The sequence below is a fragment of the Macrobrachium nipponense genome, chromosome 12 (assembly GCF_015104395.2).
Source record: "Macrobrachium nipponense isolate FS-2020 chromosome 12, ASM1510439v2, whole genome shotgun sequence".
NCBI classification, from domain to species: domain Eukaryota; kingdom Metazoa; phylum Arthropoda; class Malacostraca; order Decapoda; family Palaemonidae; genus Macrobrachium; species Macrobrachium nipponense.
The window spans coordinates 69,583,094-69,601,312 of record NC_087205.1 but is presented as its reverse complement, the minus strand read 5'-3'; the positions used below and the strand labels follow the sequence as shown (position 1 = coordinate 69,601,312).

Sequence of the window (18,219 nt, the reverse complement as noted above, 5' to 3'; positions counted from 1 at the left end):
TGGCTTAAATAAGTTGATCGCCTCGACAACCCAGTTCTCCTACTCTAACTTGAAGTTTTTTGAGCAGCGATACGGCTGACTACAATGGCCTACCTAACTTATAGGCAAAGATGCTAAGTGTACTAACTTAATATAGTGATGTAGTCTAGCCTAATAAATAACTACAGGTTGTCTTGTGACGACAGTCTACTCTACCCCTAGATAAGGTTACTTGAAAATTCTACTTGCTACTAACCTAATGCCCTGGTACTAAATCATTAGCCTAACCTACTCAATACAGTTAAATGAAGACGCAATCATTCCAGAGTGTGGTACGCACAGCAGTAGTTCAGCGACGGAACTGTTAAAATACATAATGAGAGGTAATGATACGTGGGGATGATGAGTGGTTAATTTACCAGGAGGGAAATGCAATGAGGTAATTATATTTAAGTGAGGGTTAGTATTACAGTGGCTAGGGGTTAGAGGGTTAGTGCTACTGGCAGAGATCAGGCTGGCTACTTTCTCTGGGTAGGTGCCAGGATCATTCTGCAAATGAATGTGACACTGTACCTCAGGCACAGTCAAGGAGAGCGTGTGGCTCTTGGGTTAGTTTGTTAATGATTGGTTACGTCCCTTCTTCTTCTTCTTCTTATTCCTCCAGGACCTGGCTATACCAGTCCTAGGAGTAGACGGAGGCACCGACTCTGGGGAAAGGCCAGAAACGCCGGCAGTAGCAGAGGCAGTGGTAGCCTGAGGGATTGCAGGAGAACACCCCACTTCGGTATCTGCAGCAACCGTCGTAGAGGTGGAACCTACTGCAGGGGCGGCCCTCACTTCGGCTGCTGTGACAGCCGTCGTAAGGGAAAACTCCAGGCTGACTCCTGGTTGGGCAGTTCCTGGTTTTCCAGAGAGTACAGAAAGGTAAGGTCTGCCGGAGGTTCATCCTCGGGCGACAGAGGTAAGGATGAAGAAGAAGGAACTAGTGATTGGCCATGGGCTGTGGTAAGCTCCATGCCTGTTGGAGGATCTCCTGTAGGAGGATCCTTGATAAGGTTAGGCGCCGGCGCTAGCTCGGGGCCAGGCGCAGAGGTCAAGTTCGGTGGTGGCTCTACGTCCAGGCTGGACGGAGCTTGGTACTGCTCAGTGCTGCCAAGTGGCACTGGCAGAGAGTTGAGGTCGACTGGACCTGTGGCGGGTACCGGAGGTGCAATACCTCTCAGCGTGCCCTTGGAAATGGGAGACAGAGGCTCCTGTCTCTGGTTGAAGGCTAGGCCTTGTGGAACATGGACAGTGTCCGCTGCTGATAGTCGGCTAGGGCACCTAGGCCAATTAGTAGAGTGCCCTATTACGTTGCAGGTTTTGCAACGGAACTGTGAATGATCAATCTCCCTTCCTGGTAACGAGGGAGACTGTTGGTGGTTGTACTTCCTGGAGGAAGTAAAATTTCGATTACTCCTTGCTTTAGAGTGATTTGTTGTGGGGTTAGGACCCCTAGGCTGTTTGGAATGCGAGGGAGACTTCATGTCTTGCCCTAGGAGGAGGTCGTAACCTCCTGGAATGTAGCTTGCAACTGCAAGGGTACAAACTTTGGAGAAGTGAGGTCTAGTGACCCTCAATTGGACGGTCGGAAGGATCAGTTTAATGTGATTGATACCTTCAATGGTGATCAATCGACGTCTATCAACATTAGCCCCTCGGGGAATTCTGTCTTCCCGTATCAGGGAGATTTGAGCGCCAGAGTCGTCGTAGGCTCTGACGTGGCTTGGCTGATAATGGCTTTGGAGGGGTGCGACGGTTATAGGGCCCTTAGCTGGGGGTCCTAGAGAAGAAGGATTGGTGACGGCCATTGCGATGGCCGGAATATTGTGGTTCGCGCACCCTCCGTAATTTGCAGACATGTGACCCCTTGCGGCCACAGTCTCGGCAGAACGTGTTCCAGAACCTCTTCCGTGGCACTGGATGATAAGGCCGAGATGGCCCCACAGGTTGCGAATCTGCGGAGTCACCAAGGCTGGCAGTGTGCTCTGGCACAGGTGAAGAGTCCTCTCTGGCAGTGATTTGAGGTAGGGAGGTTAAAGAATCCTCCGTTGAATCACCCTCGGAAACAAGTCCGGGGTTAACTGGTGGGCTTACCTCTTCCAAAGGGGAGGAGGTAGGCGGTAAAGTGGTAAGAGGCTTAGATGGTGCGGAAGAAACTTCGGGCTCTGACACTGGGTCAGGGCCAGGTTCGCAAATAGACAGGATGTCGGGGACATCGGAGGCACTAGCCTCTGAACCTAAAATTGAGGTGTGGTTATCTGGCATGCTGCAGGTGTCCGTGCATCTGGTAGTGGGAGCTGCGTCCAGGGGAGATACGGCTTTAGTAATCTCGGCCCAATAATCACCTGATAAACATCATGAAATTGGTCCACTACCCCCGCCCAGGAGGCACAATGTGGTTTCCTTGGTCACCTGGTCCAGAAAGGGCATTTTCACATTCAGAAGGACCGGGAAGGAACAGAATAGAGGTTACCGTCAATCCATTCGAACTGAATTTCTTCGTCCGTCCGATTTTGGCACCCCTAGGCAATGCCTTTCTGGAAATAAGGGAGACCTGGGCTTCGGTGTCGGCCATGACTTGTACCCACCGATAGGGCGTAGGAGACAGTTCATCAGGCAGGGCTACATGGTAGCCTTGGAGAAGTTCACCCTGGAAGCTCTCCTCCCAAGGTAGAGACCGACTTGGGCACTGGTCGGAATCCACAGCATGCCCACGCACACAACAAGTGGTGCAGAACCTCCGCAACCACCTCTTACCGGGAGTCCAGCTCATGGTCTGGGGCTTGGAAACTAGCAGAGAGATTGCGTCATCTAGGAGAGCTAGCTCATGCTCTCTCTCTTCTTCTCTTTTCTTTCTCTCTGCTTCTCTGGCTATCCTCTCTGCTTCTCCGGCTTTCCTCTCTGCTTCTCTTTCTTCCTTTCCCTGCTGGCGCGCAGCAGCCTGCTGCGTCTTTATCCACTGGTCAAGTGCTGGTCCAGTGTAACCAGCCTCCCTGCCCAGAGTTATGAGGGCTCCGAGCTTCTCTAGCTCTCTGGCAAAGAAGTCACGGGAAGCAGGGGGGAAGACATTTCCCTTAGGCTACAGTAGAGGCTCGGAAGAAAATGAAAATAATGGCCAGGAAAGGGTACTGAATGGAATAGGAGTGCCTACTGTGGAAAGTGGCACTCACTTGGAAATGGGTTCTGCAATGTGGTAATGAAAAGTGAAAAGACTGGGTGCTCGGTGGCACTTTGTGAATGGCACCTTCTGCTGAGGTGAAAAACCAAATGGAGTGTACGGCGTACGTCACACTTAAGGGCGTTCCTAAGTTGGGAGACGCTGGAATGGGCTACCTGTAGGTCCAATACAGGTGCACGGCACTTATGAGGAGGCGTTCCTTGGTTCAGTGATCCAAAATGGTGGATACTCTATAATGAATGAGCGTTCCGTAGGACGGACACGCAGGTATAGGGCTACCTGTACGTCTGTACAGGTGCGCGGCACTTATGAGGAGGCGTTCCTTGGTTCAGTGATCCAAAATGGCGGATACTTCAATGAATTGGACGTTCCGTAAGGACGGACACGCAGGTATAGGGCTACCTGTACGTCTGCACAGGTGCGATGGCACTTCGGGAGGCGTTCCCTTTGTTGAGTGTTCCGAAGGATCACTGACCCTTGTACATGGACACACTAGTTATTTGGGCGTTCCGTAAGGACGGACACGCAGGTTTAATGGCTACCTGTACGGCCTGTACAGGTGCAATGGCACTTATGAGGAGGCGTTCCCTTGAGCACTGGTATCGTGCTGGTGTGTCCCGGACACTACATGCAGTATACTCAAGTATACCGAAGTGAAATGGCACTCTGTTCGGGGCAGAGTGTAATGGTGGAGGAGAGAAAGTAAAAGGTGGGAGTACTTCAGCGGCCAGTCGATGGACAGTGTCAAGAATTAGTGGCACTGTAAAATGGTAAGACCTGACGTGCACTGGTGGTGGCCAGTCCTAAACTGGTAACGACTTCCCTGTCTGGAAGTAATGAATTGGCGTGGCACACTGTGCGAATTGTGCTTGCGGTATACGCAAGTCTTTCGTGATAAAGAAAATGAAAAGACCACTCGGGCAACGACAGGTAATGGAAATTGAAAATGCTCAGTCCCTCGCTGAAGTACTCGGTAAATGAAATAAATAAATGTTTGCAAACTGCAATGGACACATGCGCGTACGTATCACGCTGTGTAAATGAAAGACACAAGAGATCTAATAAGGTTAATTCGGCATGCTATAATTAATGGTAAGATGTAGTACTCTTGGCTTCGTGAATAATGGATTCTGGTTTTCTCTCTCTCTCTCTCTCTCTCGGAGAGGGTGAAAATGATATATGAATGAACTCCCTTATATTTGAATTGAACTACTAATGTTCGTTTAATATGACGCAACTTGCGTTAAATTATCTACTTACGTTAACGTTTACTGAAAGAATTGCTTTTGAAAACGTTTTATGAAAATGATAACGCGCTCGCGTTGAACGATTTTTACGTTAATGTTAGCGGCTTGCGCTTATGAAATGATTTGCGTTTCAATATGAATTTTACAACGACGCGTTTTACGTTAACAATTCTTGTGATTTACTCTACTTGAGATTTACGTTAACTTTATGTAAGATTACTAGGTCCCCGTGAACAGTGAAATGACGGTAAGGATTTTAAAACGATGTTAGCAAACAATTGTAAATGAGGTTATTACGTTAAGTGCGAAGTGAAATGAACTTCGCTCAGCGCGCGAGTGAGCGATGCGAGGTGAAACATGTGAGGAGAGCGACCAGCGCGGGCGAATCAGCTGATTCTCTGTAAATGCGAAGGCAATTTACAACACAAAATACTACTTTCTTATTCAAGGCGAATTACGTTAATTTTTCTGGCAGGACGATAGATACTAGTGACGCCAAGATCGATATTATTTACGTTAAAACTTTGAGACTTACGTTACTTTGCTTAAATTGTTTACATAATGTTGAAAAAGGAAACAAACATGGCTGCCGCTGTGAATGAGACGAAGGTTGGTTGAGACCGCGCAGGCGCGAGAGAGCGCGAAGCTGAATTAGCCGAGAGGTAAGCGGTTACCAACACTTGGAATGAAAACTAAGCTAAAAATGAATACCTAACATATCACAGACAAAAGAATTGTACACTTCTTTTGCCGTAACTATTAGTAAAACACTCCTAACTAGCTAGGCTTTCTCATACAGCAATAAACCTTGGCAAAGCACTTCCTAGTTTGATCTGGTCCTTTCTGGCATCTATCTGCACACGTGTTCGTGAGAGCTCCTACGAGGACAGCACAAAGTAACAGAAAATTCGCGGGGCAAATTGTTTGCTCGCCGCTAAAATAAAGCTCTGGCGCGTTCGCCGTTACAATAATAAGATTTCTACCTACGCTCTTTTAAACACTTCTACAATAAAAATACTTAAACGTACCTTAAGCTAACATTGGTTATAGAATAATCATATTAATGAATGGAATACCTTACCGTGAGTCAGTGTGTCTTCTTTCCCTGCAATTGTTTGCTTGATTTACGCTTTTTGTAAAATAATTTACAGTTTACGTTTTACAACGGATAACGCGATTTACAAGCTTTTTTTTAAGCAAGCTAGGTTCAATCCTGGCAAGGTCGCCAATGTTACGTATATAGGGCCTTGTGAGAGACTAGATACGTAAACGGAAGTAATTTAGGGATTTCAAGAGGGAATTGCTTGAACTTACCGTAAACTTTCTTTAGGGGGAAGGTCGCCAGAAAACTCAGCTCGTTACTTTAAACTATTTATTTACAAAAAGGCCCGTGCTGGCCTGGAGAAAAGTTAAATGATATTGGCCCCCACGTTGGGGCTTATAGTCTCATTCAATTCAAGCTGATTTCATTCACTTGGGTTAATGCACACTTGCGAGCAGAGAGACGGCACGTGACTCATGGAATCTGGAAAAGAATCCCAGATTAAACGACATAAAAGGAAAAATGACTTCTTGCTTGATTAAGGCTGATTAATTCTCTAACATTGGGGAAGGTAACTCGAATGGTTCACTGAGGTATGCACGAAAACTAGGTCTTTAACAAGTCACAAAGGGGAGCACGTGGCCCGATGAGGACAAAGGGCTTCTGATGTAGAAGGGGTAAAAATAAGAATTGGAAATGAATTTAGCAAGAGTCGTATGGTAGTAAAAGGTGCTGGGTTGAAGTTTACACTTTCAGACGTACCTTTATGCAATATTCTGGTGTATCCTTGTAGAAGAATGCGGTCCGACCTCTGTTCAGGTCTGGGGTCCGTGTCCACCAGTGCGTCGTGGGTTAGGCCATATTTTTTGGGAGGCTGGCAATTTGACCTCTGTCCGAGACCACGTCCCGCAGCCGACTGAGAGCGATACTCCTTGCTTTCGAATCACGGGGCTTCCAAAAACCGCCTCGAGCATTGCCTGAAAGGTGGTAAACACAACGCCAGCAAATTGGGAAGGAAAAATAGGTCTTATTGTAGAAGTCCCCTAAAATCCATCTCGAAGCCTAGCTACTCTTGTGACCTGCCTCTCTTACCCTAAGCTTCCGTCAGACCGGAAATATCAGTCCTATGACATACCACTCTCCCAACAACAGTAGCTTCAGGAGACAGCATGGCTGCTACTTTTATAATTAAATATAACTAAAACACTGCTGGGAAGGCGAGGCGTTCTATAGAGCGTAGCAAATATATACATATTAGGTATATATATATATATATAAATATATATATTAAATATATATAATAAATATATATATATATAGTATTATATATATATAATATATGATATATATATAGACACACACACACACGTATATAATACCTCTAATACGTTTCGTTTCTTAGGAGAGTGACTTCCGGTCACGGGGAGGTGGGGGTTGGGGGGAGAATTGTGCCGACCTCGTAGCTTAACCTTTTCCGATCAGACCTACTGGCGGGTACCGAGACGGCCAGCTACAACTTGTATCTTCACCGTAGCTGTGAAAATTCTTGTTCATCCACGAAAACTATTAAATCTCCCTTAGTTTTTGTTTTCGGTTCATAAATCGTAAATAATTTTAAAGAATAAAAACTGCCCTATCACAATTCATTAATTTCAAGACAGTAATAACTTGTATATTTGTTACAAATGATAAAAACATAGAGGAAGTTTACCAAAAGGGGAAGAATTTTCCATGATGCCTTTCAAACTCTGAAAGAAATGGACTCAAATTCTTTATATTTTTCGTTGCATACAATAGTGTCTTATCAATCAGGCCCTTTAGAAAACAACTTTTAAAAATTAACACCCATCTCATTATAAACAAAGGAATAATGATCAAATCTTTTCAAACTTTGATGAAGTACTGTGAAGGGGCTTTGTTTTTGTTCGTATTTGGCCGCGTTCTTTCATTCACTAATAAGCAAGCGCTCCCAGTACAGGAAGGATTATTAGGCGTTGCCACTTTTCCTTTTCATGGAGTAGTCGGCGTTCTTAGAAGCAGACTGTGACAAGGAAAAGTCTGAACCTAAATTCGGGTACCAAACAAGAGGCCAAATTCAGTCATGGACTAATTCAGTCTGACACCAGCGGAAACGGTTCGTTTGCCAGTGACATCCGATATTTTTTTATTTTTCAGGCGAAGGCTTGCTTTTGTTTATTGTTATTTATTTTTTTATCGTTCACTTGTTTTCCCTATAAGACTTTAGTTCGTTTTCTCATTGATTGACCTTGTCTCTCATTGATTGATCATGGACAAGGAGCAATGCCACGCATATATATATATATATATATATATATATATATATATATATATATATATTATATATATATATATATATACATACATAGCAGTATTTATTGTACTGTTACAGTAATTGTATACTGAACATTCATTTTGTATTATAACTATGATTAGCGTTGTATGTAATGTAATAAACTACACGAGGCCCCATTCTCTCTCTCTCTCTCTCTCTCTCTCTCTCTCTCTCTCTCTCTCTCTCTCTCTCTCTCTCTCAGTGACCGGAAATCACTCTCCGTTAATAAAGCGAAACGTGTGAACGTATTGGAGGTTTTTTGTTCACTTCGTGTCTCGTTATAGCACAAATAAAATTTCTGTACGTATACTATGCTTGTATATATTCAAGGCTACAGCGACCTCTTGACTCATCTTTTTCATCAAGCGCCTCAGCGACGTGGTTGGTATGGTATTAGCGTCCCACCTCGGTGGTCGCGGGTTCGATTCTCGGCCATTCCATTGAGGAGTGAGAGATGTGTATTTCTGGTGATAGAAGTTCACTCTCTACGTGGTTCGGAAGTCACGTAAAGCCGTTGGTCCCGTTGCTGAATAATCACTGGTTCCATGCAACGTAAAAAGCACCATACAAGCAAACGTCTTTTTCATCATCCTGTAATAATTAAAGTTACCTCTGATAGCCTCGAATCCAAAGGTAAAATGAGGGAAGTTCTTTCATCGTTGGGATTGAACCCAGGCACGGTAGAAGTAGTGAAGTAAGTCACAGTTGACCTGTGTGCGAACACTTAATCGCCCATATGTTCGAAAATATGGTCCGTAGCGACCCATTATATTGCTCTTGATTGATATGTAAATGAATTTCGTCTCCAAAATGGGTCCTTTGCGTATGTAAGAGAAACGTATGTTTCAGTGGCCGGAACATTTGTTATAATGAATCTGCCGGCCGCTACCCTTGCTCCTTTTTATATGTCTCATTTTGTGTAGGGAAACGCGAGCTTGTCATTTATATATATATATATATATATATTATATATATATATATATATATAATATATATATATTACTTACATCTTTACAGAACTTAGGATGTTTCCCCAAAAGAAAAAAACCACGCATTTTAACTCCTGAACTGTAGATGAACCGCCGGTGCAGGAAAAAATTCTTTACATTCGCCTCTTCATACTTCCAAACGTAAAGTTCATCAGCAGTTCTTCCAACCCCCTTCACACCGTCATTCACCTTTTATCTTGTTATTTTGTGTGCACTGTTGCGCTTCTTGGACCTTAATTTGGTCTCACAGCTCTGTGGTTAATTGCATATCATCGAGAGGAAAGAATTGGAACCAACGGGCAAAGTTTTTTTTGAGTTACATTCCTGAAAATCCATTGTTTCTTTGTTGATTTAAGCAGTGAATTATGTACCTAGCCTATGGTTAGTCAAGGAGGGTACATCACAGCCTAGATGGAGAAGGGCAAGAACTGGAAGGTCAACACCCTTTGGAGCCACAGCCTCTTAAGGTTAAGGAGAGAGGGATATTGAGAGTATTGTTTGATTCTAATGAGAAATTAAAAAGATGACCGAAGAACTGATAAAAGAAGAAAAGTAAGGAGTTAAACAGGGAAAAAGTTGAGCGGACAAGATTTTGTTATGTAATAGAAGAACATCGTGGGTGTAGAGACCAAGTTTTTGCTATAAAACATGCATATAAAAATTTTGAAAGTAAAGGGAAACTGCCTTGGCATACTTGGACCTATTTTTTTTTTTTTTTTTTTTTTTTTTTTTTCATCTGTCCACCCGCCTGTGGTGTTTGCACATGATAACACTGCATCCCGGGCTTTAAATAATATCCTATTTCGAATGGTGGAATTCGCATACTGTGAATTATTAAAACACTTTTCAGTTGCAAATGTACCCCCAGATATCCTTTTATTTACCTAAAACTAACACATAGCGTAACTATTTAAAGCCCGGGACGCAGTGTTACCATGCGCAACCACCACAGGCGGATGGACAGATGGAAAAAAAAACAGAGTATAGGAAGGCTTATGACAGGATAAATCGAAGTGCAATGGGGAGGTTGTGGGAATGTATGATGTATGTTATAGTGTGAATTAATAAGAGCGACTCAGTTTTTGATAGAAATGTAGTTTCTTATAATCTGCTCTGTACTATATTATGGATGGCATGATGCAGGGAGTCGCAGAAAGGCTAGTAGATATAAATGCAAAGCCATAAAATAAGATAATGAGTTGTGATTCTAAGGTGAAATTGATAGTTGGACACTGCAAGAAGAAATATGTAGTGGAAAGAATTTTAACGGCTGTAGAGGATGGAACTATTTACAATAAAACAACACCAAATCCACTTTTTGGGAAATAATCTCTTGTGGATATTGTAACGAACGTAATTTTAAGTAAGCATTTTTTGTGTTGAGTATGCTTTGTAGCTCAGATAATAAAGGGCATGAAACATCGTTAAAAAAGTGTGAATCACACAACGAAGCTGTCAAGAGGATTTAACTAGAAACAATTCAACATCAACCGAAGATTTCAGCAGATCCACGAAATTCGGCAATGTTGACATTTTGCTCGGAAAATGCAGTCATTTTAATTCACGTCTTGAAATAAGGCTAATCACGAATAAAAAAAAATAATAGTTACTGAAAAGAGATTTGGCACACATGGGGCATGCATGTATGCAGTAGATCTGGCAAGACTTCAGTTAAAGTTGCAAGTGTTGCTTGGATATGAAGGGTACATAGGAACAATAGCAAAGGATGCAGAAAAGACGGCGATGTAGGAATCGATTTTCTGTGATGAAAAAGTTAGGCAGAGGTTCGCCGCCGGTATGTAATGCGTCATAAGGGAATCTTCCTTTGCATCATACCAACCTAGAACGTCTTCAAGGTTGGAGAGCACGGAACTTGTTGCCCTTTAGGGAAAGTTATGTAACAGAGTATTGCTTTTTTCGTGGGTTACTCGTTGATGCCAGCCATTGTGACGTGATTTCCATAGTTTTGTTTTTTTTTTTTTTTTCGGTAGTAGTTCAGTTCCCCTCGTATATATTCTTCTAGACCATACAGGTTATCTTACTGAAGCTTGTCAATAAAATGACTATTATATGCTAACAGTGTTTTCCACTCCAGGGAGCCTCTGGAATGAATCTAATGACGTTCATCTATGTGATACAACGTCTGGAATTAAGACATGTTTTAGAACGTAGCGTGATTAAAATGAAGCTTTTGTGTCTACCGAACTTATAGTTTAAACCGTGCTGAATTGTCACCAAGAAAAGTGGCAGAGTTTGAAGTCGGAATGATAGTAGTTTATTTGTCTCCCGGCGTAAATGCCTTGGAATTCTCTACCTGCCAAGCTAAATGTCTAACCCACTATGTCTGACACCGCCCCCCCCCCCCCCCCCCCCCCCCCAACTCACGCGCACCCACTCACACGTGCACGAACTCACTTTTCCTTTCGTTCGAACAGGTCTTCCCGTCGGTCTGCTCTGAGGAAAAAATACTAGGTTTTTGCCGTGAAGTTATACATTAGCGCCGTAATTTATGAGCTGTTATGAGCACAGTCCATCATTCTGTAGTTTTATAATGGGAAGAAAAATGTGACTTTCAGAAACTCGCTCAAAAATTGTTTAATGTGAACTGCTGGGTATCGCGCTCCCTAAAGTGGGAATATCATTCAGAAAGAAGACAAAGAAATGAATGGGAGCAAAGCCCTGAAAATAAGTCCCCCTCCCAATCCTTCCCCTTTATCAAATGATAGATAAACGAGGTGAAATGACTCGTGAAGTGATTACGTGATGCAAAACGACGGAGGACCGTTATGAATAAACGTCATCCCTTGCAGAGATTGCACTTGCAAAAGCAACGAGAGACTCGGCTTGAAAACCAAGTCACCATGAAGGTTATTCCTCTGTGTGAGTTGGGTCACGTCTGCCACTCTACACCTTCACGAGCATGCGCAACCTCTCTCTCTCTCTCTCTCTCAGCTCTCTCTCTCTCTCTCTCTCTCTCTCTCTCTCTCTCTCTCTCTCTCTCTGCAGCATTTGATTATGTTAACAGCAGTTGCATGGACAGTGGCCTTTCTTGAAGGAATGGATGGCACTTGTTTGCGATCAATGCATTAACCCTCTAACGCTTGGATGTGATGCTTGATCCATTGAAAAGTCGATATCGTTAACTGCAGACTAGATGACCCGGGTGGTCCTCGATCATTAAGGAAAATGTGAGAAAGGAGAGTCGCATTCACAAATCTTGGCAGATACGACAGTAGAGATTAGATCAATAGCGTGGCTTGTTTCCCTTTTCGGCCGCAGGCGGGGGTCAAGGAGGAGCTCCTCAATCCTGCTGTAACGGTAGAACAAATGTTTGTCGTGGGCAATCCCCCCCCCCCCCCCCCCCCCTTATGTATTCTGGGTAGTGCGATAACTTACTGCTTATTTTCTATAAGATCATCCGATAATGCGTGTCAGTTATATCTTTCCATGGACAAGATACCCGGGATTTTGTGGGGGGGTGAGGGCGGCGCTGGTTTTAGGGGTAATTCTTCTATATTTACCTCCGTCACCAAAGATAGACAAGAATTAATATTCTTTTTCAGTTTTACTGCATGCGCGTCAACAGAGTTTGACAGAACTGCCCACAGTTGTAGGTAACCTACAAGAGAAGAAAACCATCTCAACTTGAACCGATTTCACCTAGAAGTGAATAATGTCGAGTTGGTAACTTGAGTGAACGTATCGGAAAAGTTCCATCCAATTCCTTTCACACGGTTTTGAGGTTCCTGCTAACACGCGCGCGCACACACTTACACACTAATGATTAGCGGTTGCAGGGCTTTACAGACCGCTTATACTTGTGTTATTTTGGACTAGTTATTCGTTCTTGATGTAGATTAATTTTTGGTATATCGTATATTTAGGTCCATTTTTGCCAAAATGTGTTTTTAAAAATTTTTAAAAATTATTTTTGTCATTTTAAACCAGTGAACAAAATCTTGCACATATGTAATTTTAAAATTACTCATTTTTTATAGAAATTTCTTTTTCATGCACTAAGCAATCAATATATGTACGTCATATGAATAACCACTAAGCAATGTGTACATCATATGAATGACCTTAATTATTTTGATAAATTGCAAATTGACCTGGATTGCAGTCATTTGGTATACATGGTCGCACCACCACATGTGTTTTGAAGTAATAAATTTATTTTTGTAAGCAAGTGTGTGATTGTTTGTTTGTATGAATGGTGTTTTTATGTTGCGTGGAACCAGTGGTTATTCAGCAGCGGGACCAACAGCTTTACGTGACTTCCGAACCACGTCTAGAGTGAACTTCTATCACTATCACCAGAAGTACACAAGTGTGCGAAATTTGTGTTAATGTCTCTGGGTTGTCAGTTGCTGTTGCCGAAACCACCTTTCCCTTTCCACTAACAAGTATTGATTAGTTTGTGGGATTCAGTATTTACTCACTTTCTCTTAATGCAAGTAGGGTGTTATTTACTTGTTGTTATGTACAGGATACAGTCGCCTTCCTAGTCCAGGCGTATCGATTTTACATAATCCTACTCTGTAGTTGTACCTCCCGTCGGGTGTGCTGTATATTAACGTGAATTATACACTCTCCTAAGACACAATATTAAGGAGAGTGTTTTTCGTCTCATAGTACGCTTTCTTTTTCTTTTTTTCTTTAATGACATCTCATTAAATTTTGAGTTATTATTCAAAGAGAGAGAGAGAGAGAGATTCATTGAGAGAGAGAGAGAGATTCATTGAGAGTGAGAGATTCATTGCGTTATAAAAGGCAGGAAAGCCTTTCCTAAGTTCAATGACCCAGGCCTTTACGTTAAGAACAGAATGCCAATCATTAGTAAATTGCCTTTCCGATCACGTGATTTGGATTTCTTTAATGCTGACCACAACTTGCCCTTAAATTAATAGTTCCGGTAACATGAACTTACAGCTTTTTATTTTACTTTTTTTTTTTTACATTTTGAGTTGAGAAGTAAATGATTCTGTGATAGAGAATGAATGAGATTTTTTAATGAATTCTTTTATAATCAGATTGGTTTAATTTTAGAATGTCAGACTAGCATGTAGGCCAGATCTCAGGTTTAAAGTTATACACTGTTCCTGTCATGTTGACTCCGATAAGGCTCATGTTTAAAAGAAATCACCGAAATTCCTTCATCTTGTTTATTAGTCAATCTTAAATCGATATTTCGTTCTTTCATGGCCAGACATTCTTGGGGAAATCGTATCCTTCATTTCACTTATTGTGGTATTTTGATCACTTCCTCCTTCTCCATTTCTTCCCCGTTAACCCTTCACAAGTATGTATACCTTTTATCAAAACCAGTTCAGTTTTGCATTGCCGTTTTCACTTTCAAATTAACGGAACCGTTATCGTACTCAATTTCCTTGCCTCCTCTCACACAGCTTTATAAGCCTTTACTACTGCGGGTTCTTCCCCAAAGAAAGTTTCTGTGAAATATATAGGTTACCTAAAAAACCGGTTTAACTCTAAAATCATTTTCATATTGGCACTTCCTCAGTAATCAAGTCAAAGAAGACCTTATTTTATACACAGTCCGTCCCAAAACTAGAATTGCATGGGTTTGTTTCATGAAATTGTAAATAAAAATGAGTTTGTTGAATGCCTCATACTCGAGTCATTAATTCCCATTTTTCTTTGAACATGAGGTTCATAAAACAGATGTCACAGTATAACCAAAAATCAGATCTGTGTTTGTGTCCATGTAAATGCATTGCACACGAGCGAAGGGAATTGTAAATCTAAGGGTCGGGCGTTCACCTGGCAACATCATAACATCCAACAGAACAGCGTTCAAAGAAATCTCGGGGCCAGCTCCGTAATTCATTAATTTGGTTTGTTTTTATCGTGTTTTCGACATTGTTCCGACGAATGGATGATGAAAATAAGAGATTCAACCAGATGATGTATCATACATCTGTAGAACATGTACGTCATATTAGCTTATTGCTTCTTTATTTCTTGGTGAAGTATAATTTTAAGATCAGATATGTAGCATGTCAGTGTACCTCATGCGGTCCACTGTAGGCATTACTTGGGGTTCTTAGCAGCGTCCCTTCGGCCCCTAGCTGTAACCCCTTCCGTTCCTTTTACTGTACCTCCGTTCATATTCTCTTCCATCTTATTTTCCACAATCTTCTAACAATTGCTTCATAGTGCAACTGCCAGTTTCCATTTAAGCGTTGAATGGCCTCAGGTTTCAGTGCTTGTTGGTCTTTGGCCTAAATTCCATTTTCAATTCAATTCAGATATGTAGAGATTAATGGGTATATGGCATGACAATATTGTCCTTGCCTTTGTTTGATTTTTTTTTAAATATTTGCTGCAGTGTGTCTGTTGCAGTATTAGTTGCCAATGCATGCCCATGTTTGTGTATGCATGTAAGCTTTCATCAAGAATATCCATCAGTGTTAATATTTGTTAACTAAAAGACTTATTTTGTGGGCCAATAGGGTGATCAGTAGCATTTCCCGTCTAAAAAGCAAGAGAACCCAGGTTCGACTCCTAGGCAAGGAGAGGGCGATGGGTAGTACCCTCTGTTGAAATACCTCTGCACTACCTCGAAATTCTGTCCTTAGAAATCATGCAATTTTAATGGTCGCAACCAAGGAAAAAAAAAAAGGCATTGTACTAGCAATCTCATCCCAAGAAATCTTGCTCAGAACACGGTTGCTGGGATTTTAATATTATATACATACATGCATAATATATAATTATATATATATATATATATATATAATATATATATATATATATGAATAACTTGATCACGAAGTATATAAAGACGTGATGCCTATGTATAAATAAAGGTTTTTTGCCACGAAGGAAAAAATGAAAAAGCGAGATAGCTGAGTACTTTCGGTCCTGTTTGGACCCTTTACTTGGCTATCTCGCTTTTTCATTTTTTCCTTCGTGGCAAAAACCTTTATATATATATATATATATATATATATATATATATATATATATATATATATATATATATATATATATATAAAAGCAAATATTTGTCCAATAAAATGATTGAGAAGTGAGGTAACCAAATGAAACGAGATCAAGAGCTTGAGATTAACTGGGGTTTGGCGGAGGTTGAGCTCCTTGGTCGAGAAGCTTGACGTGGAACGGGGTCGGAGAAAAGGAGGGGGGAGGCCGGGTACGGTGGCTGTAGTTGGGGGTAAGTCACGTGGTGGCGGTGGTAGTGGAGGTGGAGGGAGGGAGGGAAGGAAGGAACTAGGAAGGAAGGCAGGGCTTGTGAGGGAGGACTCAGAGCGAAGATGGTGCCGGGTGAAAGTTAGGTCGATGCCTTGTACTGCTTTCCCCATGTTGCCGGCTCATCCGTTTGCCACTTCCGCATTTTGTTTTTCGTATACTTTTAGAAGCGTTTCTCTATTAAAAATTTTGGTTAGATTTATTTTTTCGTTTTGAAAAAATAAAAATGCACACTTCCAACCTGAACGATTTACCGCTCACTTGGGAATTGGATGCCTTCACTGTCGGTCTTTCCTTATACTGTAAAAGTATTGACAACGGGACATTTGTCAGTCCCCAACTTCATTTTCATATTCTCTCTCTCTCTCTACTCGAGGGAACAATAGTCTGTCATTAACAATAGAGCAGTTATTTAAGAAATGTATCAATTGTCACCTAGATAAATTCTTAAAGCTTAACGTAACGTGCTAAACTTTAATCGCGTAAGTATAAACAACAAATATGAGGATATGTGGTGGGGGGGGGGGGGGTTACGTCTTGATATTAATAATACCGTCAGTCACTGGGCAAAAAATTAGAATATCTTCCTTGGCAAGGACAGTTTGCCGATAAACTGCTAATGTGACATATTCCGTACAAATTAAAGTAACAGTTCTGCATCAATAATTAACAGTTGATACTGGGGGAAGCTTTAGAGTTTGCCAGCTATCAAGAAGAATATTACCAGTGGAATATCAAAATCAGAGCGATTGACAGGAATGATTTCATGAAACCCGTTTTTAGACCGCTCGTGTAACAGGAGAAGGGGAAGGAAGAAGAAATTTCTAGGGATTAAAGTAAGTTTGTAAAGTAGGGAACTTTTTAATTTTTAAATACAGTAATTGATAATAGACTTTTGAATGCTTGAAAAGTTTATGTCAGAAATGTAGTAAAGCATGACGAGTACAAAGGAACTTATATGTTTCTTGAAATATCATAATCCTTCCTTGAAGATTTGTTTGATATTACTGGTAATTTATATATGTGCATTATTACAGTGATAATTGACAACGATAATTAGTATTCTTTGTTATTAGACATTTATGTACAAAAAGTGCAAATAGCGTGTATTTGGTTTGGGCAGTTATTTACTCGTCTGCAGTGGTTAATAAGTCATGTTTGGAGTATATAAACAATGTTACAACTCTTCTTAGGCCCTGTTCTGTGTATCTCTTATGGGCTTTTGTTGTGTCAAACTCAGCACGATGTTAATGAGACACTACAAAATTCCTCCCTAGACCAAGTATATCTTTTGAACGTTAATTGATCGCTTCTTTCAGGAGTTGAACCATTGAAGGTAAATGGTCAAATTCACGATTCCTGGCCCTTAGAAAAGACACACTCTTTCACCCTCTCTCATAAATAAATCCATGCTGTTCAAGTAATTTCTCTATTCTTTTGCAGAGAAAAGAACCTACTTCATTCAACTGTATTGGTCAGGAGACTGTGGAGTCTCGTTTCTCAGGACGAGATCTCTCCTAATTTTTAAGTTCTCAGTGAAGGGAATAATCTATATTATTAAACAGAGAAAAGTGTCAGCGGTTGGGGCTTTTATGTTTTTTTTAGTTATTTTAGTAAGGTTTTTGTGTAGTCATCCATAAATTGCAGGTTGATTATAAAGTATGGAAATTCTTTTTGAGTTTTAGTATATATTATTTGTTTTACTTTGGATACTTCTGCGTATTTAGAAGATCTATTATTAATCAGCCTTTTATCTTCTTTTTTGCAGCCCTCCAGAATATCAAAGAGAACAGTAGATTCGTCATTGTTGAACTACTTTTATTAAATGATATGAAAAATAAAAATTGAGTTTGAGTCAGACTGTTATTAAAAAAAACGCTCCTGAACTGCTTTTGTGAAGTACTTTATTTGTGTTCACTGATTTTCACCTATGACTGAATTTTTTTAACAAAGTAGTGGATAACCAAAACGAAATGTGGCCTGATGGTGAAACACGCTATTGAAAAGTAAAATAATCTCGTTGTGTCCAGCAAAAGAAAATAAAATTTGAAGAAATCCATCGGAAGGGGAACGTGAGGAGAAAGAAGACGAGAGGAAACGGAGAAACTTTAAAACAAAGATTAACACATAATGTTTACAAGACTGAATTGCAACGT

The 18,219-nt window shown here is 41.2% G+C and overlaps 1 long non-coding RNA gene across 1 annotated transcript in view; it reads left to right on the top strand.

The window, feature by feature from the left end:
* Window positions 1–17,917, top strand: part of LOC135224589 (uncharacterized) — an 81,135-nt gene extending 63,218 nt beyond the window's left edge. Inside the window, exon 3 of the long non-coding RNA XR_010316774.1 lies at window positions 17,832–17,917. This is a non-coding gene — a long non-coding RNA (uncharacterized LOC135224589). The remainder of the gene's footprint in view (window positions 1–17,831) is intronic.
* The last annotated feature ends 302 nt before the right edge of the window (window positions 17,918–18,219 follow it).